Source organism: Apodemus sylvaticus, chromosome 8, assembly GCF_947179515.1.
Source record: "Apodemus sylvaticus chromosome 8, mApoSyl1.1, whole genome shotgun sequence".
NCBI classification, from domain to species: domain Eukaryota; kingdom Metazoa; phylum Chordata; class Mammalia; order Rodentia; family Muridae; genus Apodemus; species Apodemus sylvaticus.
In genome coordinates, this window is record NC_067479.1 from 86,563,034 (window position 1) to 86,587,630 (window position 24,597).

The following is a 24,597-nucleotide window of genomic DNA, read 5'->3' on the forward strand; positions in this document are numbered from 1 at the left end:
TCAGTTTAGCCAGCCATTTAAATCAGAGAACCAAAATGAATCCTGGTGCACTTTAGCAAAGACCTGCTGTCAACACTAAACTTGTATTTGTGGGTCATTGTGGTGCTTAGTCTCTACCAGGTACCCCTCATCCTACCTGGAATAGTCTGGGCAGCTAGAAGGCTCTGGCCTGCCTCCAACCATGATACTCTTGGTTGACAACTGTGCTGGCAGGACTTGGCACATCTCAGAAACTCACGTTAAAGTTACATTCTTTCCAGGATCGAGCTTATTGACCTATAGGTCAAATAGGAACTTCTGTGCCTTACTCAATGGCGATGGGCAATTACAACAACTATTCATCTGATTGTGAATTTGCACTTGTGGGTCTGTGTGTGTGTGTGTGTGTGTCTGTATGTGAGTACATGTGCATATTTCTGTGTGTGTCTCTGTGTGAGTATATGCATCTATGTGTCTTTGTGTCTGGGTAAGTCTGTGTGTGAATGTGTGTTTTGTGTCTGTGTGTGTCTGTGTGTGTTCATATGTCTACATGTTTGTCTCTCTGTGTGTGTCTCTGTGTGAGTATGTCTTGTGTGTGAAAGTATGTGAGTCTGTCTGTGTGTGTGACAGTGTGTGTCTATGTATAAGAGGGTGAATATGTGTGTGTTTGAGTATGTGTCTGTGTATGTATGATGTGTATGTATTAATATGTCTGTAAATGTTTGGTAATATAATTTTTCTTCTTCTTCTTCCTTCTGACTTTTTCAATGTCCACCTGTGACATAACCTCAAACAGCTGATAAGCATGGGAAGTAAACAAGGAGGTATTTAGGTAGAGAAGAATGTATACAGATCAGTGGATACATTAGTTCCCTTTCTTGTTAGTGATAGGATACTTGATAGACGCTTAAAGGAGGAAAGGGTTATTTTAGTTCACGACTCAGGGGTGGCCGTCCATCATGGCAGGAAAGACCTGGGGTAAGAAGGCTTCCCCATCTTTGTGGCAGGAACATTGGGTACTTGTTCATGTGAAGTTATCAGTCAAGAAACTAGGCTGTAGCATCCTAAGTGGTAGGAGGCTATAGCCCTCAAGTCCCATCCCATTAGCTTCCTGGGGCATCTAGTTAGGCCCTGTTATCTTTGAGCAACACAGTCAACTTGGGACCAAGTGCTTGACTGCAAGAGTCTGTGGGGGACATTTTCCATTCAAACCTTAACAGCATATACTGGTGTGCACGTGATGGATACTAGGCAGAAGATACTGCCTGGTGTCTTTTTCTGCATAATTGGGCTGTCTTTTCATATAAACCTACAAGTTGGGGGGAGCTTATTTCTGAGCCTAAGCCCCCTGCACTCTCACCAGGTCAGGTGCAATAGTAAAACCCTGTTGTCTGGCTTTGTATTCTGAATAATGGAATCACTAATCTACTTGATCTGGCCAAGTCAGATAAAGAAGAGAGGGAGGGATGCCTGTGTTTTGGAGATGGAAGGCATTTGTAAAAGCAATTTCTTTTGGGAAGGTGGGGAGGAGAGAAAAGAAAGACAGACAGTTGGGAAACAAGGAGCAAAGACTGTTGGAAACCTTTTAATTACTACTAATTACCTCAGTAGAAAATGTTGGAGGCTTGAAAGGATTTGTGTCAGCAAGTGAAAGATCAAAGATTGCTAGGCTCACATTTTAATCTGTTGGCTATAAAAGGGGACGAGGGGGGTGGTAATGGGACCCAGGAGAATGGCAGCCCAGGTGGCCTAGCCCTTAATCCCATCTTGACTGCTGAAGCCTGAGGCCTAGTCCCAATTACATAATAAGATGATTTAATTTCATTTAATTTTTTCTGTCTTCAACTCAAGCCTCCTGAAGAGGAGAGAAGAAAGGTAGATTCTCTCCTCCACCAAGGATGCAATGAAACTGCTGGGAACTGCTCAAAACTTTATTTTATTTATTGTCTCACTTTCCCTTCCACAGAAAAATGATGCATTGATCTTGATTTTCAAGCCAACAACAACACAATGACTTCAGCAATACAATACACCTCCAATGTGGGCAAGAACTCCATTAAGGATGAAGGAGTCTCTGCATGCCCAAAGCAAGGGGCAGTTGAATTGTTAGTTGAGACTTAGCTAGGCTAACGTAAACTGTGTTAGTGAAAAATTCTACCTGTTGGAATCATGGTGGTGTTTCTTAAGGCAGGGGATGTGAGGAAGGGGCAGAGCAGTGTAAAGAGAACAGTACACCCATCATGGAAGGCCTCTGTTCTGGCTCCTCTCACAGGCCTTTTTCACTCTTTCCTTCTTGAAGAATGGGTCAGACTGGGGTAGAGTTGCTTCATAAGATGTTGGTCCCACCCCTTATCTGCTCTCTTCCCTCACCTGTTCTTCTGCACACCCAACTGAAAGTTTCTGGCTAAACGCAGTAGCCACTCTTTCTGACCACTGAGACCTTGTCAGGGGGGGGAACGGCATTGTTACCATCTGTGGCTACCGTCATAAAAATTACTAATAGAAATCATTTGGCCCACAAATCCTACTGCACATACCATCTCATCTTTTACATAAAAAGTCTGATGATCTGATGACCTAGCTTGTCAGCCAGTCCCCCACCTCACGCTGTATCCTTATTGACTTTGGTCCTTTCTTCTCTCTGGTGTAGCATATGACCCCCCCTTCCAAAAAAAAAATGACTCACCCTCACCTCCTAATTTTAAGATATGCTTCTGGGAGCTGCATTCTAGCATTGCACATGTATTTATATACCAAAAGGACAGTGTCCCTGTAGAATGGGGACACTGTCCTTGCCTCTACCCCTTCTGGCAGGCAACATTTGCACTTCTGGAAGCTTACCGAAGCAAGTTGTACCTCACTTTCCAAACTGGAGCTGCTACTTTAGCATGCTGCTACTGTGACTAAAGGAGCCAATCCCAAGCCATAGAACCTCTTTGTGCATCCCCGGAAAGTTTTTCCCTCAGCCTCAGCTTTCAGAAGTGGCTACAGGGAGAATCTAGAAGGAATCCTGCTAGAGAAAATGTAAAATGCCTGGCTCTGGATAAAATGTGTGGTGTTTCTTCAGGACCCTTGGTTCTTTGTAGTTGTAGGAGATAGGGTTCAAGTAGCCCCATTCTCTTAGACTAGACCACTGATCACAAAGTTGACCTATCTATTCCTAAACGCTATCAAGGAAGGGTTGCAGTCCAGTTATCCTCATGTTTCACCTGTGCTTCATTAGAGACACACATATGTAAATTGTCTGCAATCATAAATATGAAGTCAAGTCCTGCTCCCATGTGAATGCTTTGTGACTCATTGTTTCTCTTGACCTTGGTTAAGTCCCCTATTTATCCACTTAACATGCATGTAGAGGGGTATTAGTTGGTAGGTTAGAGAAAGAGATGCATTTGGATTAGTTACATATTGTAGAGTATGAAATCAAGCCCAAATTGAGGAGCTTCCAATGACAAACACATGACCTACAGTACCTATAGACTGAGACTTGGATGCACCTTTCCCCATGATCTTCCAGTGAAGGTTCCAAAGAGGCCAAGCATGGCTTTAAGACTTGACCATAAAGGGTCCATTTCCAATCATGCCCATGGAAGTAACGGTAACATTTAATTCCTTGAACCAGAGTAGATGAAGTCTTTTTCTTTCTGGCTACCAGTTAAGTTAAAGGTCTCTGTCACTTCTCCGTGTGAGCCTGACGACAGGTGTCTCTACTCTAGACATGATAGAGACCTACAATAAGAGAACTCCCTATCTGTGGTCATCACACAGAAAGGATCCTCATGAGTTCATAGCTATCCTGGCTGCCTAAGGAGTCCCTGGCTGGTGGGTGAGGAATCTAGAAAGCAAAAGTCCAGACTTTTTGGTAACCTTATCTTGGAAGTGACACCCATCACTTTTGCAGTATTTGTCAGAAAACAGATCTTAAGGTACATCCCACATTTAGGCATCCAGAGATGTTATACAAGGACATGAATACCAAGAGAAAGGAGTCTTTGAAGTCAGCTAAGAAGCTATCAACCATAGCACTGACTCTATGTTATAACACCCCAGTATTCTGGCATTGCACAAGAGCCAGGTATTTAAGCAAAACTTTCCAGTTGTCTTTAATTATAAAATTATACTAATTACTTTAGCACGAGATCTTTCTAAAAGATCTACCACCAACAAGTCCTATGTACTTTAAGCAGTGGTACAAGTACCCTTCAATCATTCTAAAGTCTCAGCTCAGAGTCTGCTTCTCTGAAAGCACCCTTCCTAGACTCTCAGCTCAGAATGATTCCTCCCTGTGAGTTCTTGTTCCATTTATTTTCTATAGTGTTTATGTGACATATAAGCATATATCGCTTTGTGACGGTTCTATTGTTGCCTTGAATTACTCCTTGAATCTCATATTGTTTAATTTCCGCACATCAACATCTTGTCTCTCCATGGGAATTATAAACAATTGGAATGCAGTGGTTATTTAATCCTTCATATAAAAACAAGCTCGGTGGGTGCTCCCTCTAAATATATGTTGACTTATTCCTTTAAGTGTACTCATTGCAGACTTGTGACCCTGATGTTTTGATGGATCCTTATGGGAGGAGTACTGAGTATTACTTTGTTGAGAGTCTCTAACCCAGTAGTTCTCAACCTTCCTATTCCTATGACCCTTAGTACAGTTTCTCAAGTGGTGGTGACCCTCATAAAACTACTTTGTTTCCACTCGATAACTATAATTTTGCTACTGTTATGAACCATGTTGTAAACATCTGATATTTCTGATGGTCTTAGGTAAAAGGGTCTCTTAGCCCCACAGGTTGAGATCTGCTACAGAGCCTCAGGTCCTCTGTTTCCATCTCTGGGTTGATTAGGCTGAGAAAAACAATTCCTTCAAATGCAACAAACCAAGAGAGAAGCCCCCAACTCTTACATATTTGACTCTTTCTTTTTCACATCCCTTTCTCTTATAATTTCTTCTCCTGCTTTGCTCTGGATACCTGGTAGGAACTTAGTAAGCCAGGGAGGAGCTGTCTGTACTATCCAAGTCTAAGAAAAGAAGCACCTCCTGTTATAGTGACCCCAGCCACAAAATTATTTTGTTGCTACTTCATAACTGTAATTTTGCTTGTTATGAATCTCAAATATCTGGTATGCAGAACATCTGATATTTCATCTCCGTAAAAGACTTCTTTAACCACCAAGATGTTGCTGCCCACAGGTTGAGAACCACTGTTCCAAACTATACTGCTTTTCTGTTGCTTTGCTTATTCTTTAGCTTTGGTTTATTTACTTTGGTAGACGATGTGAGTGTTGTTTAATATTGCCAGCGTACCAGCCAGAATTTACCTAGCTTTCCTCAATATCCTCCAAGGATTATTGAGAGTCAGAATTTGCTGGATGAGTCCTCTGGTCTCCTTCTATAATATCTAGTTGTGTAACTTTGTCTTCAAGCCTGAGAGGGGAACAAGAAAGAAACCTTTATTGAACATCAATTCCATGCTGGTAGTTACTGACTTACGTTCACGGCTGTATTTCGGAGAATGAATGTGGATGTGTGCGTGAACTTTAATATATTTCTCTATATGCTTGTGTGCAGCTGTGTGTTTTGTGTTGCCTAAGTGTGTGTCAGAATGCTTGCTGGCACATAAACATGTATAAGCCAGAGGTAAATGCTAAATGTCTTTGCTAGTTGCTCCCTACCTTATTTTATTTACTATTTATTACATGAAGGACACATACAAGTATGTATGGGGTATGTGTACAATGTTCAAGAATTCAGTTTTATTATTTGCAGGGTATAGATCTCAGGTCTACATGCTTATATACTATAGACACTTATCCTGTACCATCTTGCCAGCATGCCCCCACACCTTTTTTTTTTCTTTTTTGAGATAGGTTCTTTCTTTCAACCTAGAGCCTTCCAGTTGGCTAGATTGGCTGGTTAGCCAACATGCCTCCAAGATCTTCCTGTCTCTTTCCTTCTGGGTTTTGGGTTACAGATATGTCACTATGCCTGGCTTTAAGGTTTATGTTGGGGATGATATATACATCACTTTACCCCTTGAGCCATCTCCCCAGGACGCAAGAGTGAACTTTAAGACAGTGTGCTATATTTGAGTATTCTGAGTAAAAGTTAGACATGCGGCACACTGCATTTTTGGATTCTCTATAATAGTTGTCTTAAGCGAGGCACAGAAAGTCAAGTCTAAGGAGAAAACTAATAAACACAGCTTTGGAATATCGGATTTGCCCAATCTACAGTGGCTCATGAGCCTCAGTTCTGAATGCCTTGATTTCATATGCAGTTCCCTTAGGTGCTCCTTACAGGAATAATGGTCACTTAGGCAGTGAACAGGGGCTTTCACTGGCATAATAGGTCTCCTTTGCCCTGGAAGTTGTTCCCACTCATCCAATGAATTATATGATCATTTTGACATTGTCTGGGACGATATAACAATACCAGAGATCAGAAGGTACAGTGTGACCTTTTTGGTCCATGCAGTCCTTGCCTCTCTTTATTGTCCTCTTTGTTAAGATGGACATTTCTTTTACATTTTCACACCAAGTCCTTCTGAAAACTGCTTCTTGAAGTTCTTCATGACCACCAGCAGGTATCAGGGGGTTTACTGTAAGTACACACTTGGATTGAGTTCTGGTTGTTCTCATTAAAAGATAATGACTTAGTTGACATAGGCATATTTTTGGTATTTCTTATGTTATATAAGAATCCATTGTGTTTTGGTACTGAGAGAAGAATTTATCCTGAATCCGGAAAGGGCATTCTCTTAATGTTATACAACAACATGTCATTGAACTAATGACTTTAGTTTCTCAAACCAACCTTCAGGATCTAAAAAGTGAGAATATTTTTTTCTTTTTTGCTTGTATGTGATATATGCATGTATGCATGTTTGCATGAGTGTGTGTGTGTGTGTGTGTGTGTGTGTGTGTGTGTAAGCCAGAGGCTGACATGTGTTGTTTCCTCAATCACTCTCTGTTTTATTTACTGAGGTTGAATCTCTTGCTGACCTAAGAACTCACCAACTTGGATAGTATAGTTAACCTGCTTGCCCTGAGGATTTTGTGTCTGTCTGGAGCACTGAGATTTCAGATGTGCTGCCATATCCATTCAGAATTTATATGGATTCTTGGTCCAAACTCCAGTCCACTTGCGTAGTAAGCGCTTTGTGAACTGAAATAGCTCTCTAGCCTCCAAAGTAAGAATATTTGAGGTATTTTAATGTAGAAAAACCTTAAAAGTAACCCAGATTGGATTGACAGCTGGTGTTTTTCTCTTCCAATGCACAAAAACATGCCCTGTCTGTAATGGACACTTTCTGGCTCAATGACCATAGTATGTCATTAGATCCATGAAGTGGTCTTTAAGTTGGGGGCTTCCTTGAGTTGAGTTCCACACGTTGATAGACATACAAAGAACATGGAAATTAAAGTGAATACCTAATTCTACTCACAAAGAGCCATGGTATACAGTAGAGTGCGCACTTTGGACCTCTGCATCAGAGTTTTAATTAATGATCTAGTTATCCATCTTTGCACTGGAGAATTCAAAACCCATTGAAGGAATGATCTATTTGTACTGAGTCTCATCTATTGACTCAGCACATGTCTCTTCCCCTGATTAGTTGCTGTGGTTATAGTAGATCTTATGATAGCACTAAAAAAGCAAGTAATACAGGAGTAGAGAACCTAAATTTACCTCTCTCTCTTTTTCCAAACTGGGAATAAAGTGTGACCTTCCTGATGTCCCTCCTGCTCATGCTTATACAGGGACCTCTCTCTAAAGAGAAAAATACTTGCCAGTCCCATCTACCTCTTCTCCAGACATTAGACAAGAAGCTGAGATTCCTGGCCTGATACCTGCTCAGAGTATCCAGGATGTGAAACTCAGAGATGGGCCCTCAATGGAATCTCCTCTAGATTCTCCTAGTGGCTTCTTGACTGGGACAACCTCCAAGATGGTGCTGAAGACCCCAGTCAGAACATTTTTGCATGTGTTTAAAAAGCCCAGAAGAGACAGGAATAGAATACAGACATGATGGGTGTTTGTACTAAGTATACCTATTTAATAATCCTGGGACCAGGGAAGATGGTCCTTTCTTCCTCTCTGACTTCCCAAGAAAGTATCCTGCTTATACCATTCTTCCTTCAGCTACTGTGATCCTCGTAAGTGGTGATTCCCAGGCTGGTGTCATTAGTGAGTCTGTTCTTCTGGATGGAGGTTTGGCATAGGATCTGCATCTCTGACACATAGATTGTTCTCTTCCTCCTACTTAATCAACAGTCACTAGACATATAAACCAGTGTGTTGGTCATCATCAGACTTAATTTTCAAGTAGACAATAAGCATCAAATGCCTATGGTAATGGCAAAGTAGAGCAAGTCCTTGGGCAGTGGCAGCAGGAGCATCCAAATAGAAGTTGTAGCTGGAATGGTCAACCTTGAGACACTCGGGCTGGTTTGGGTCTTCTTCAAGCAATAAGTTTAAACTCCACTTTGAACTGTGGGTGGGATGCACATAATCATTGAGCAAGTGAAGGCATTTCAAGAGAAGATAAAATGACCAGACAGGTCACTCAACCTTCCTACGGGTCTTAGCAGGTCCTTAGAAGGTGCTAGGGATAAAATCTAGAGGTCTGACTTGAAAGATGGGTCAAGACTGATCAAAAAGTTAGCTTTGTCAAAAGCTTCAGGCCCATTCTTACCTGCCGACAACCCGTGGTGATCTGAAGTCATTAATCCACCTGAAGGCCTGTCCTGACCTGACTTCCCTTGCTTTGAAGTGTGCTGTCCTCAGCGGCATGAGGAAATAATTTGCTGCCTGCTTCAATGAACCATCAGGAGAGCCAGCAGACCTAATGACATGTGAGAATATTAACCTCCTACCACGAAGAGCTGTGAATCTTGAGCAGCAGTCTATAATTCACCCTGAACTCCTGAGCCGGGCTTTCTCACTCTCTCAGTTAAATCCAGAGAGAACAGGAGAGGCTTGCTCATAAAACTTTATATTCTCCAACAGTGCAAACCTTGCTGAGCTGTTTAGTAATGAGTGACTTTCCTATTTGCAATGGGAAAGAAAAGTTGTCCTTGCAAAAGTAGGAAGTTGGGGCAAGAAGTGTTTTTGGTGTTGATTTGTATAGATACCTTGTTCTTACAGAGGGGACAAGCATGGTATCATGGAAGGTGGCTACATTCATACTTTAGTAACGAAACTTCTTTGTAATTCTGTACTTTATCTTCAACATCAGAGAACAGAGGTTAGGACACAATCTGAAGGTATTTGGATGTTAGAAGGAACTCCAAAGACCTTCTAAAAGTCATTTGAAGGCAGAAGCAGAGCTCAGTATTTCTGAGTTGTGATGATTATACGCTCATACCACAGTTTCATGAGATTATGAGACCTTAGGTGATAAGGTATCTTACCCATGTGTGGTGGTTTGAATAGGGATGGCCACTGTAGACTTGTGTGTTGGATGCTTGGCCATAGGGAGTGACACTCTTAGGAGGTATGGCCTTGTTGGAGTAGGTGTGTTATTGTACTAACTACTTGTTAGAGTAGTACACTAGTTATTGTGGGGTTGAGTGTTAAAATGATAATGCTCAATGATAATTAACATCCTACCCACAGTTCAAAGTGGAGCTTAAATTTATTCCTTGAAGAAAACCCAAACCAGCCCGAGTGTCTTATACTCAAACTAGACCCAGTGTGATGCATAGTCTCCTTCTGCTGCTTGTGGATCCAGATGTAGAACTCTTAACTCCTTCCCCAGCATGATGTCTGCCTGGATGCAGCCATATTTCCTGCCATGACAACAATGGACTAAACCTTTGAAACTATAAGCCAGCCCCAGTTAAATGTTTCCTTTTATAAGACTTATCTTGTTCATGATGTCTTCTCCCAGTAATAAAACCTTAACTAAGTCACCATTTTTGTACTTAGAAATGCCTGATACTCAAAGGGCTCCAAATGTCAATTGTTATAAGATGCAACAGCATACATCTTCCAGGGGACCAAACTCAGGGCACAAACAAGACAATAGATAGTGAGGTACTATGGGGCCCACTGTGTGAGAACAGGTGGGCATAATTGCCTGGCAGAGAAAACCTGGCATGGGGGAAGCCTGAGACCAGAAAGACCTTTCATAATTTGCTAGAGAAGCCAACTCAGGAGACCTCCAGTCTGCAGCCTCCATGAGCTGGGTGAAGACTCTTTTCATTCACCCTTGATCTGGAGAGGGGTTGTTCAGTAAACAAGAAAAGTAAGAGACTCATAAAAGATCCATTTGTTGTTTATTAGGATGCCTTCCTATGTAGCCAGGCCATTTCATCTCAAGATCCTAAATGTCTTTATCGAATGCAGGACACATACAGGCATTTTAATGAGTTATAGATGTAATGAAATCCAACTTTGTCCTTCCACTTATTTGACCGACTTAACAAATGGAAAACCAGCAGTTAATATCTGTTCCGTGCCCAGGTCACCCTCTGCCTTTCTGATCAGTCCATATCACCATCCGCTTCGTTCTTTCAGCTCCTCTTCCTGAAGAATTAATTTTATTAAAACCAGTCAAATTAAAGCTGCCTCTGTGCAGAGTGTCTGAAGGTCCATTCATTATGCTTTCTTATCTTGGCAGCAATCAGCATAAAAAGTCAGCTTGGCCATTATGAATACACAATGCCTATCAGTTCTCCACCAATAGTCAATTCATCAAACGTTTGTCTCTTGCCTTCTGAGAAGTCTGTCCCTTTACCTGTCATGCCCTAGTTTAGTTGCTAGGAAAGATGAAGCAAAGAGGGAGTGGGGTGAACTTCATATCTCTCAACTTCTCATTTTCCCCATATTGTTTTATTAGGTAGATTTCATACTTGAAGGCTTGGCGCACACTCTGACCCCAGACCCCTACATTTGGAGCTGCACAGTAGTTGAGCTTGGTACTTAATACTGTAAGGATTGAACCAACAGGGAAACTTGGCATTGTAATGTTTCTTCCTGTTTTTCACCTTAGAATGTAGGATGCTGCCTATTGAAGGGACCTCTGAAGTAATGTTGCTGTCCCTATTGACAGATGGGAAAAGTGAGGCCAGGAGCCAGAAGGGTACAGGGTGTAACAGGATTTGATTGAAACACCATGGTAAGGTGATGACAAAGGCAGGATACAAATCAGGTTACAGATAGTTCTTTAAGCAGAGTTTCTTGTAGGCTACCATCTCTGATGCATAGGTTTAATAACATATATCTGTATTCTTTGATTAGCTGTTTGTTGCTTTGAAATCCCTCATTTTCCCTTTATAATAAAATATGCTAGCTTAGGTTTTAAATTAATATTTCTATGAACAGACCAAGCTTATCTAGGCTTGATCCATGTTCTCCCATCTATCTCCAGGGAGATCCCAGGGAAGATCTGCAAGGTTTCCAACTTGCCAACCTTTTTGCTACTGTGATAAATTAAATCTTAAACTTGACACATTACATTCCCAAGACCTCATGCCACATGAGGAATTGAAAACAGGGTCCATGCCCCCAGATTTCATGGTCTTCTTCTACATAGCCTCATCGTAGATTCAGTTGGCTTTACAGAGTTGATAGGGACTCTCTACCAGCTATGTTGCTGTGAAAACTACCTTGATGTCCTGTTGCCTCCAATTACTCAGGAGGCAGATGGAGTAAGAACCACAGTAGCCCTAGGTGAAGCCATAGTTCATCAAGTTGTATGCTGATCTCCATGGTGCTGTTAAGGATCAATTAGACACATGAAATGGGAAGCACGGCTTACTAACTTGTTCTTGGGGAGGGTTGAGAGGCACAGTGCTGGGAATGTTTTGGAAATAGAATGTGGCTTCAATGCAAACCCTTTGGGAGGCCTCGTATGTACCAGAGCCCTTTCTCCTTCACTCCATAGAAAGCTATCTTGTAGTCTGGGGTTGAAAAACATGTTTTCATGTTTTTTTCAGCCTCTCGAGACCTCAGAATCAACATCTGGCACATTTTTGCTGGCTTTCCTGGCTTGATTCCATTCCAGGGTGCCTGACCTGTAGGGAGATGATCTTTGGACAAAATATTTGGTTAGGATCCCTCTTGGATTCTAGGTAGGGCCTTGAGGGCCAGCCATGGCAATGTCTTCTTTTCTGGTTGGTTTGCAATGAGTAGACACCATCTGTTGAATTTTTAAAAAATCTCTTTCTGTAGGGTGGTGAAAGGCTTGTGTGGAAGAGACACTGTTATCTTTCAAGCAAACAGTTCATGAGGTTGAAGCACTGTGTTCTTGGCCCAGATTGTGTTTGCCCAATGGCCGTGGGAGCCTCCCCAACCAGTGGTGCCTTCCGCCCCATGGCGACGTGGAAGCATACCGCGGCTGCAGCTCACCGTGTCCGTTCTCCCACATCTCCCCAGCAAAGAAAACCTCCATTTATAGGACCCACCACACAAACTCACTCTTCGGACTCTTAAAAACAAACAAGATCCAGAAGCCACAGGCTTCGTGCGGGCTGTGTGGTTTTGTAAAATCTCAAACCGTGAATCAAAATAATTTTTAGAGACATAGTCAAGGCTCAGGCCCAAATGCTGTCATAGGTGGGAGAAATGCAGGGTAGGTTCTCCTAGACCAGGGAGGACAGCTGAGATGGGCAGGACAGAAGCAAGACATAGAGAATAGTGTTCATCTAGGGAAGATGTCTGTCACCTCTTCTCTATCTTGAAGGCCTGACTGTATGTGATAACTTCAGGGCAAGCAGAGCAGGGTTAGACCAATAAATGGAACTCCTTAGAGTCCTCTTGTGCTAGCTTCTCAGCGTCCAGAAATGGTCTTGTCTACATTACTTAGCAATCTGCTTTCTGGCCTGCTCTCTCTTTACTTTCAGTCCAGTTCATTCGCTCTTCCACAGGAGGTAAACTCAAGTGGAACAGACCCTGTGACTTGGGTAGCTTGTGTGCCTTCACATGTAAGATGTGAGTTTCTGCCATGGTGGGGGTAGTTACTGTATCATTGTTGGTACTAGACAAGATTTTCAGGCTAAGGATATTTTGAGTGTCAGGATCCAGTTATCTTTCTTCTATGTTCCCTCAAGCATGTGTTAATGAAAGTATAGGTAGAAACTTGAATTCATTGGAATTGAGATGCAGCTCAAGACTATTTCAAGCCATGCCTAGCCTTACTCTCTTAGCTACTTCACATGTTGCTGAAAAACAATCAAACAAATGAACAAACAAACAAAATGTTTGACCAAAGCAACTCAAGGGAAAAGAGGTTTATTTTGTATTACAGAGCCAAAGACATACAGTCCATCAAGGTGGGGAAGACACAGTATCAGCAGTATAAGGACCACAGTGTCAGCAGTATAAGGACCACTGGTCACACTCCTGGGCATATACCCAGAGGATTCCCCACCATGTAATAAGGATACATGCTCTACTATGTTCATAGCAGCCCTATTTATAATTGCCAGATGCTGGAAAGAACCCAGGTATCCCTCAACAGAAGAGTGGATGCAAAAAATGTGGTATATCTACACAATGGAGTACTATTCAGCCATTAGAAACAACGAATTCATGAAATTCTTAGGCAAATGGATGGAGCTAGAGAACATCATACTAAGTGAGGTAACCCAGACTCAGAAGGTGAATCATGGTATGCACTCACTAATAAGTGGATATTAACCTAGAAAACTGGAATACCAAAAACATAATCCACACATCAAATGAGGTACAAGAAGAAAGGAGGAGTGGCCCCTTGTTCTGGAAAGACTCAGTGAAGCAGTATAAGGCAAAACCAGAACGGGGAAGTGGGAAGGGGTGGGTGGGAGGACAGGGGAAGAGAAGGGGGCTTACGGGACTTTCGGGGAGTGGGGGGCTAGAAAAGGGGAAATCATTTGAAATGTAAATAAATTATATCGAATAAAAAAAAGAAAAAAAAAGGACCACTGGTCACATTGTATTTGTAGTCAGGAAGCACAATATGAACAGTAAGTTCAGTGCCTGCTCCAGTGACATACTTCTTCTATCAAGTCTCCATCTCCTGAGCCTTCCATAGCTTTCCAAAATAGTGCCACCAGCTGGACTGTTCAAACACACAAGTCTCATTCAAGCATCAGCAGCAGCATTTCAGCTGAATTCATGACCCTGTGTTATCTAGTAACTACTTCTCAGCATGCAATTACAATTACCACTTATAACAGAGGGCCATGCTAGTCACCTTTGTATCCTAGAGACTTGCAAAGAACTGATCAAAGAGGTGACTAAATATATTTCTTTATTTATTATTTCTTATATTTTTTATATATTGCAATGAACACTTAAGCTAAGAGGGATATACCAACCAACATACCATTAGCTGGTAAGTCTCAACTTTTCTCCACCCAGTATTTTTCTTAGTTTCTAGAAGGTCACATGAAGCTTCAAGAACTGTTTATCCTAGGCATTGTGGGAAAGTCAGGGAGCAAATTGGAAAGCAGAAGAAATGAAAATAAACCTAAGTTTGTCCTTAAAATGACTGGATTACATACAACTTAATATTCAAAATGTTAGCCTTTAGGTTGTGGCAAGGGCTGGTTTCTTATGTCTGAGCCACAACTAGATGTTATTCAGTTTAACCGGTATAACCTCCCTGGATACTAGTCTTCTTCTGTGATATGTGGGTAGAGGGTCAGGAGATGGAAGAGTCTAAAGTTTCTGGGGGGGACTCTAACTCTGAGTCTATGGGACCATGATATAGTCTTCCATAAATAAACCTGTAGCTCTGATATTCCATTATGGTTCATCAGAAGCCAGTATGTTATAATGTGTTTTTGTTTTTAAGAATGTCCTAGTAGGGAAATATTAAAACTTCACAGTCCCAGCAGAAGACAAGGATCACATCAGAGGTTAGTGTCATGAGGAATGGTGCAAATAGAATTTGCCTTCCCCCTTCTTCCCACATGGTCTCCTTGGGACCCCATAGCAGGGTGGAGTTGATTCTTAGCAGCCCTTGCAAAGGGTAGCTACAGAGGAAGAAGCTCCAGCTGGCTAACCATAGTACCTGGATGGAGTAGTAGAGGTCACCAAATGTAATCCCTGTGCAGAAATGTACCGCAGCCATTTCCATGTCTCGTCTCTGATCATATATATATATGTGTGTGTGTGTGTGCAGGAACTGGATACAGGCTTTGGTGAACGAGTCCTCTGTATTAATCAATATACAACATTGATTTGGGACATCTCCCTTATGCATGATTTTCTCTTGTTCCTGCTTCCTGGAACCCAGAGACTTACTACCTTGATACCACTAACCTCTGCTTATGCATATGAATTCTTGACCATCTCAGGCACTGCTTGGCACTCCCTAGGCTTCCTGATAGTCCTCGTGTTGAGGGGCACCTTTGAATGTTGATGCCCACGTTGGGTCTGGCACCCAGAACTGAAAAACAAATCCTGGCAGAGTTACTTCGGGGCCAGGGGTGGTACTGAGCCCTATTCATAGACCCTGTGCTTTGGAATTAATGCTGACTATAGTATAGTGGCACTTGGCTATAATCTCAGCTACATGTTTAGTCTGAGGGAGGAGGACCCGAAGTCATAGGCTAGCCTGTGCTAAATAGTGGGTTTGCAGCCAGCCAGAGTGACTTAATGAAACCCTGTCTAAAAGTAAGAATGTTAAAGGGCTAGGAAGCTCGCTTGCCTAGCATACACAAAGCTCCAAGTATGTCCCTAGCACAAAAACAAACAAGCAAGCAGTGAAAATCAAAGTAATATTTACTAAAGCGTTTCCTCATTATGAAGTACTTACTCATCATAGAATATGTGGTAACTGGAGAAGACTGTGAAATGAAAATTACCAGGAGGCTTAAAATGTGTATTTGAGGGATATAGTCATGGACACTGATGTACACACACACACACACACCCACACAAACACACACACACACACACACAGAGAGAGAGAGAGAGAGAGAGAAAGGAATATGCATATATTATATGTGTACAATCACAAATATATAAATTTAATTATTTAATTGAGTATATATATATAAGAAATTATCAAGTCTCTCTGTGTTAAATTGTATATTAACAGAAATAAGAAAAAGAAACAGTTAACACTACTTTGATGACTTAACAATCAATATGGAAGAAAATACCCACAGACACTTGGCACAGATATCATTTGTGTGGAGAATGGAGGAGAGCCTATGAATAGCTTTTAATTTCCATGCATGAGCTATTGGTGTGTGTACCACAGTTCTTGTAATTTGATTTTAGGTACATAAATATATAACATGAAATTCTACTGGCTTATTAGATATCCGTCTGTAATATTTTTAATTGCGGTAGAGTATTTAATTATTCAGATATAGTGGGCTGCATTAGTGGAATTCATCATTCCATTCTGTTGTTGAACGGTTCTGTGTGCCTAAATTGTTGTTATAAATAATGCTACAAAGTGAAGCATGGTGGCACACACCTGTAATCCCAGGCAGAGGCAGGAAGATGCTGAGTTCTGAGCTCATCTGGATTACAAACCAATATCTTATAACAAACAAACAACAAACCATAACAACAACAAAACCCAACAACAACAATAAAATAAGGGGGAAAAGGCATTAGGCAGATGAAGGGGCTAGAGAGTTCAGTCAGGAAAGTGTTTTCTGAGGACCTGAGTTCAGTTCCCAGCACTCATGTGCTTTTAGCTGGGCAAAGTGGCTCGCACTTGTGATTCCCAATCTGAGGCACGAAGCAAGTAGCCTGATAGAATCAGGAAGCCGGGGGTGGAGGGGGTGGGGGGTGAGAGGGTGGGGGGTGGATACGACACTGAGAGGCTCTGTCAGAGGAAATAAGATGGACAGCTCAGGAAGAATGACACTGAGGGTGACCTCTGGTCTCTACAAATACCTTTGCATTCTCACACGCAAACATGAACACACACGTGTACAAATACATGCATGTACAGCCCCGACACATGCACACACATGAAACATAGTAATGATAATGCTATTGATGATGAAGATGGAGTGACCTCCTTTGCAAGTATGCCATGCATACATCTTTGATATTTACTGTATTCAATATTAGGGCTGGAACAGTCATCTTTAAGACTTTAACATAAATTAATGTCTTTCAAGACTGTAATAACCTTATTTGCCCTCTGGTGTTGTGTTGGTTTGTTATCCAGAATGCTTCACAAAATGATGTGCAAACTGAAGAAAACAATATGAATGTCTGGTTTGATCTGAATAAATATCATAGTGAAAGTAAACCTTTCTCCTATATTTCCATTATTTATCAATTTTCCATCCAAGTTTATTTTTAATTATCTTTTAACTAGAAATCTGGCTCTTTTGTATTGAGTCATTTATGTACTTTCTGTAATAATGATCTTAAGCCTAGGCCTGTCAGAGAGGCCATTGGTATTGCCTAATTTTCATTCGCCTTTTGAATTTTAAGGGTACAGATGGGGGAGGAGGAATGGGAGAGTTGGCTCAGTACTTAAGAACATGGGTTGCTCTTCCAAAGGTCCAGGTTTCAACTCCCAGCACCCACGTAGCAGCTCATAACTGTCTGTAACTCCAGTTCCAGGGAATCAGACACCTTCTCACAGACATACATGTAGGTAAAACAGAAATGCACATAAAAATAAATAAATTACTCTTAAAGGTATAGTTTGTGGCTATTGATCTTTAAATCTGTATATGCATGCATGAACACCAGAAGTTCGGCTGCTTGGGTTGATACAATGGTTAATTCTAACACAGTCATCCTACATTTTAATACATCTTTCTTTTTTAAAATGTTAATTTTATTTTATGTGTCTGGGCATTTTGCCTACACATATGTCTGTGTGCAGTGCCCACAGAGGCCAAAAGAATTTTAGGTCCGATTCCCTAGAATTGGAGTTACAGTGAGCCACGTGTGAGCTGTCATGTGAGTGCTGGGAACTGAACCTGGGTCCCCCGGAAAGAGCAGCCTGTGTCCTTAACCACTGAACCAGCCCTCCAGCTCGGTGGATCTCTCTTAACATCCCTCCAGAGTCATTACATTCATGAGTGCGCTAAACATGTTATAAGGCAAGTCACTGGCAAAGCAAAGTGAGAAAGAGGATGAAGGAATGAAAGGAAGAAGGGAGGGAGGGAGGAAGGGAGTTAGGAAGGAAGGGGGGAGGAAGTAACTAAGTTAAGAAGGGAGGAAGGAAGGAAGGAAGGAAGGAAGGAAGGAAGGAAGGAGGGAAGGAAGGAGGGAAGGAAGGAGGGAGGGAAGGAAGAAAGGAAGGGAACCAATGTCTCTAGAATCTCCCTCTACTGCAGTCTGAGCTACCTGTTGGTGTTCTTTAAGACTGTCCTTTGTTTCTGGGCTCTTTGAAGGTCCCATGTAGCCCAGACTGGCTGCAAACTCATTATATATCTAAGGAAGGTAAGCGTGAGCTTCTGATCCTTCTGCCTCGACCTCCTGAGATCTGGTGTTACAGCTGTGTGCCGCCATGCCTAGAGGTTCAGTTTGAACCACTTGTGATTGTACCTAAAGGTATTTTCAAGCTGACCCTTGGTCTTCCTGCTATAGGGATATCATTAAAAGTTTCATCAAAGCCACTCGCCTCTGGACACACTATGTGTCCTCTCCATTCCTTGTCGGGTGCCTTCTGAGAAGCTGGACTCACAGAATTTTCCCTCCGTGTGCAGTAAATGAGAGGATGCAGTGTTCTTACTGGGGCCCTCTTGAAGAGCAAAGGGTTTGAAATAGCTTATTAGAGTTGATACCATCTAAAGGGGTTTCAAAGATAAATTCTAAAACCTGAATCCTTAACAATGATGTTGGAAATAAGATAGTAGGGATGACAAAGTATTGCCTTTTAGTAGGGAGGCCCCTCAGAATTTAACCCTGTGGTTCCCGATAGCAGAAGCAAAGAGGCTGACATGACCAGATATCAGATACATTATCCACCACGTCCCAAGGTAAGAAAACACCATTTTCTCAGAGGGAGAGGACCGGAATTCCAGATGGGTACATGTATAGTGTAGAGACCCAAAGGTTGGAGCATCTACCTTCTTGCTTCTCCTTTCAAGTACCAGAAAGTGGAAGGTCTACTTCCACTTCTGGCTCTTACTCATTCTCCATCATTGTCAGGGTACCATATTTGAAAGGCACCTTAGTGGTTTTAGATACTGAGCATAAAGCTTTCAAATCCACTTAAATCCAGTTAGCTGTACTGGTTTCCTTTACTGGTCTTGCCTTCGGATCATGCTTACTTAGTAATGAATTTTGTTTTACGCATCTCATGAGTTATCCATCATGAAGGATGCCTCAGAGAACTTCAGGCTTGACTTTGACTCCAGATCTTCTACTGCCACTTGAAGTTAACATACCCTATGTATTATGTAGTGTACAGTCTCTTCTACTTCCTATTTCTCACAGACATAATATATAGTAATTGGTTTCTAGTATTACTGTGGTGTGTGTGTGACCTGAATGACACAAAGAGTATAGAGCCAAACATATAGGGTAATAAATGATGACATATCCTTTATTAAATATTGTAGTCTATCACCTACATACCTATCATTATCAATCATCTCCCTCTACTTATTACTTCTCTGCTGATCCATACATCCATGCAACAATTTAAATAGGATTGATGAGAGTCATATGGCTGGTAGGATACCCTGCTCTCACCTAGGCAATATGTTGGTGCTGGGCCCCTTTCCTGAAACCCGACCAGCCACATCAGCACCTCCAAACCCCCTTTCTTCCCTCCCAACGAGCGAGCTCTGTATTATCTGTCCTGTCCTTGTAGCTTTGGCCACAGTCTCTGTGGGAAGTTCATTTTCAGACTCCTCTAAGAGCCACTGCCTGGCAGGTGTGCTAATACAACAGAATCAAATAGCTATTTCTGCACTCAGAGATATCACTGAGACCCTTTAAGCACCACACTGACCAATTAGAGCAGACACTGGCCCTCCGCAGCCCCAAGCTCACCCCATGCTGTGGTTGCTGGCTATCAATGACCTAGTTGCTAAATTATAAACATTATTAAGGTCAGTGGAGGGATGGATCTGAGAGTGGCCAGATAATAGGGAGGGTCACAGAGGTGAGTGTGTTTACCAGGTGGTAAGGAAGCATTCCAGTCCCCCCCCACCCCCGCCCCTGAGGCTTGGGATACTATCACAGGCTCTTTCTGCTTTCTGTCCCTGAGCACCTCTCTCCACAGCTAAAGACGGGATTCACTCTTGCCACAGGCAGCTCCCCAAGCTCGCTCTCTGCCTGATCCTTGAGCTTCCCTGCGTTACTCTAATAGACTCTTGGCTCAGAGCTGAGCAGCCTTATATGCTGGGGAAGTGACTCTGAGTCCTCTATGACCTGACAGCTATCCAGGTAGGTAGAAGGTACACTAACAGTCCTTCTCCAGCTGGGGGCTAGAGAGACAGTTCTAGAAAGACAAGGTCTAGCCCTTAAGTTAAGGGAGTTGACCTGTGTGGTAGGCTTGGGACATGTGGGCCAGGTCTTTGGCACGTCCATAGCTTTCTCACTCTGCCTTGTGAAGGTGGGTTTCAATGTTCTGATGTACATGTTACCAGGACAGGTAAAGTTGTGAGCAGAGGTTTTGCTTCCTTGCTTGATTTGAGACTATCACAATTTTGGTCCTGTGTAAAACCAGAGAAAAAGGTTCTCCTCACATAGGTCTGCCATGAGCAAGTCCCCACTATCCACTGCTACTTCCATGCCGGCTACAAGTGTCACTTCTGGTTTAGACTGGCAACTGAGGGAAGAGAGACCCCACCCTTGGCAGAGCCCGTAAGCTGAGAAATCATCAGGAGCTTAAGCAAGTGATCTCTGGTGACTTTTATGGTACTGTGTCCTGATGATTATGTGGTGGCTAAGGGGCAGTGGGTATGGGGGGTTGGGTATCACAGGCCTAGATCAGAAATCCTTCTACCCCAAACCTTCCCTGCCTCCAGCTCCTGGTCTGACTTATTATTAGTTTTCAAGGTAAGGATAAAAAGGCTGAGTTTGCAGCCACCCAGTAAATGAAAAGGTCAGAAAGGTGCTGCCGTGCCCAGAGCCATGTGACAGCCTCCCAGCCGCTGGCCTAGCCTGGGCAGAGCAGGGCTGCCTCTTTAGCGCCACTATTTCTATAAGCTAATGAGGGCAGTGTATGAGCCACAGGCGATGGTGGTGGGATATTAACTGTGACAGGAAGCTTGATCATAATTATCTTAACGAGGATAGGGTTAATTACAGTGGAAACTTAGAAGTTCCCTCTGCTTGACTCCACTGGAGCCAAATGCATTGTGATGTTTTGTCATTTCGATGTGACTTTGGAAGAGGTACTAGCACTCTTCCCAGGGTTGCCGCAAGCTCCCGGGGAGAACCCAGTGAGCGAGGTTGACCAAGATGGGACCTATGGGTGTGGTCATGCCAGTTTCCCTACTAGTGCAGACGGAGAGAGGCAGCCTCTGAGCAAACTGAGGTGGAGATGCTGATGAGGTTTGCAGAGTGAAACACCCGCTCTGAAGTGGTCCCACCTGGGTTCCTGCCAGCTGAGTGGGTGTGTCCACACACTCTCCACTGTTTTCTCCCAGTGATGAGGGAACCCCGTGACCCTCTGCAGTTTCCATCCCATACCTCTCAGAGACCCTGGAGTGACAGTCAGCTCTGCATCAGGTTCTCATTGTGGGGTGCATGGTGCAGTCTACACATTACCTCAGACCACATTATCATCTTCCCTGTAAACTGCCATTACCCTCCCAGGAAAGCGGACATGCCAGGCTTGGATTTTTATGCCTTTTTTTTTTAATCTTGTCATTTAATATGGCATCGAATATCTACCTGCAGGAATCTGGAATAGAGGGATTGTCACAAGAAACTACTTTTTCCTGATGTTTTCTTTTGGAACAACAACAATAACAGTAACTGGAAAAACATTTCAAAGTAAACAATGAAGCCCTTCTCCACAGCGTCGTTCACTGGTTTCCAACACACCGTTGGAACTCTACAAATTCTCTCCCCTGATGTCTCCCCTTCGTGGTGTTCTGAACCACCCGCCTCCAGTTCCTAAGCTCTGACTTCAGTTGAACACATCCTGGAGTGTACCCACACCAGTCATGAAAGCAGGCCTTTATTTATCCGCACTCTCCCTCCCACACGGCACAGATCGCCCTTTACTGAGCACTAGCAACGTTACACAGGAAAAAAGAATCGGGAAACCAGACAAGAGATGGGAGATTTGGGGGAGCAGGGGGGATGGGGAGCCTCTTCTCTGAGATCTCACTCCCATACGGAGCTCTGACCTGTGGCCTATACTGTGAAGAAAGAAGCAGCCTGGGCAGGGGGTGGGGGTGGTAGGCAGTGCCCTTGTGGTATAAGTGGCTTTGCCCTCTTCATCCTGAGTCATTTTGCTTTCTGCCTCCTTACGAGCACGCAGGAAGGGCACTTCTTCTGCTTGCCGGTTGCCAGCCTTTTGCTGTGCCTCATGATTTTATATACATGTGCATAACATACCTCGGAGCAGTCTATATCTAAATGGTGCCTACATCAGAGCCCCAACTGATGATGGTGCACAAAAATCTCACTAGCTTCTCGAAGGCTTCCTGTTGGGGCTGGGGGGGCAAACAGGGACCAATTGTAACTAATGAGCTGTTCACTGAGTCCTGTGGAGACAAGGGCTCAGAGCTCATTTGGTTGAGAACTTGACTTTATATTCAGTATCTGATCCTCAGAAACCCACCAACTAGGCCTGATGGAGCTACAATCCAGGGCAGGTTTAAACAGAAGGGTCGGAAGTTCAAAGGTCATACTTGGCTTCCTAATGAGTTTGAGGCCAGCCTGGACTACATGGGAACCTGCTTTAAACAAACAAAAGAGCCGAGGACTTTCGAAAGCCCAACGATTCCCCGGCACCCTGGCTTAGTCCATCTGCCCACCCCAGGTCTCAGGATAAGCTAATGGATGTCAGGGGGAGGCAGCTCTGAGTGGGAATACGGCTGTCCTCTGAGGTGGGAGGCACACAGGGCCAGCAGGCATGACCCAGCTCGGGCTACAAGGAAATGGAGGCGCTGAGAGAAAGCTTCATAACCCACTCCAAAGTCCCAAAAGAGAGGGAGTTGTTTTGCCTCCCAGGAGCCCATGAAACAGGATGGCCCTGAATCAAAGCACAGGCAGTTTCAGTTTTTCTGTGTTTGTCTACACAGCAGGTAACACTGGCCTCACAGACCTTATGCTCTGGGTTCTAGAGCCAGAATGAGACCACGTGACACCGGCCATGCAGACGGGAGCAACCCTGGGCCCAGTAGACACCGAAGATTTAATGACCATGCTCTTACATATCTCACACATCTCAAGGGTAGGGACCCCCACTCCACGCCCCTGGTTTGGGGGACCCTCTGTCAGAAAGCTCACCATGGAGCCATGGTACCTTGGGAAAACCTCCCGGGGAAAGCTCACTGCCTGGGGTGCACACAGAACACAAGCTGACAGGGCCTTAGTATCGGTGCAGTCAGGAGACAAATAGTGTAGCAGACACCCGATCAGCCTAACTTTATAGACTAGCCAGGCACTGAACGTGTATCTTCCCTTCACCCGCCCTGTGCCTCAACAGGCTCCTGCCTATGCAAGCTCAGCGCCATATCTCCTGGGCCTGGCAGGCGACCAAGCTGGGAGTAAGTCTCTGCAAAAGCCCTGGGACTTCTGACTCCCTTTAATTAACATTTGTGTGTGCCTGGGCACGCATCTGTGGACAACTACCACTCCACGCACTCACGGGGGTCCCTCAAGTGAAGAGCTAATTTCAGACTACAAGGGTAAAGGAAGCCTTCTTTCCCTTTCTCTTACAGTATTTTTTAATGTTTGAAACCCATGCTTAAATCCTTAATGCCTTTTTTATTTACTGCCTCAAAATCTACATTGCTATACTTACCATGCTGGAAGTTAAAAAAAAAAAAAAACATTCCATAAATTAAAACTTCAGACCAGGGCTTTGAAGCAGAAATGCTTCCAGCCCCCTGTCCCCACACAAAACCAAAACCAAGTAAAAAGAAATAATGAAAGAAGAAAACGCTTTCTCTCGGCCTGGAGTGCTTATGTAATTCCTCCCTGTCAGGCAGCCATGGGGATGCTAGGCAGGAGCAAATTAAGTGATTAAGTTAAAAAAAAAAAGGAAAGAAAGAAAGGAAAGAAAGGAGAGAGAGAGAGAGGGGGGAGAGAGAGAGAGAGAGAGAGAGAGAGAGAGAGAGAGAGAGAGAGAGAGAGAGAGAGAGAGAGAACATAAAGGAAGAGAAAAGCTGCCTTCCTGGCCGTTTCCCCTATGACTGCATGGTAGAGCCGCTAAGAAATGATACTTGAAGTTATATTTATTATTGTAAGAGGGGTATGAGATTTCTAGGCAGGAATGATGGATGACAGCTTAAATTTGTGTCCAGGGAATGAAGGTGAACTGTGACAGAGTTATTTATCTTGGGAACGGAGGTTAGGGTCAGCCCAGGCTGGGTGCCTGAAGGCACAAGACATTGACAAATTTATCCTGCAGGCCGTATCTGAAGCCCTTTGTTTTGGATCCTGGCTTCTCAATAAGTGACCCTCATCCTTCACTGTTGGCAATTCGTGAAGGATGCGGTGAGTGCCAGCGGGGGCCCCTTTCTCCCCCTCGCCCCTACCCCGGGCTCCCT

The 24,597-nt window shown here is 43.4% G+C and overlaps 1 protein-coding gene across 1 annotated transcript in view; it reads left to right on the forward strand.

Annotated features, from left to right (window-relative positions):
* Nucleotides 1-24,597, forward strand: part of Lrmda (leucine rich melanocyte differentiation associated) — a 1,035,040-nt gene that overhangs the window by 547,349 nt on the left and 463,094 nt on the right. The window lies entirely within an intron of this gene.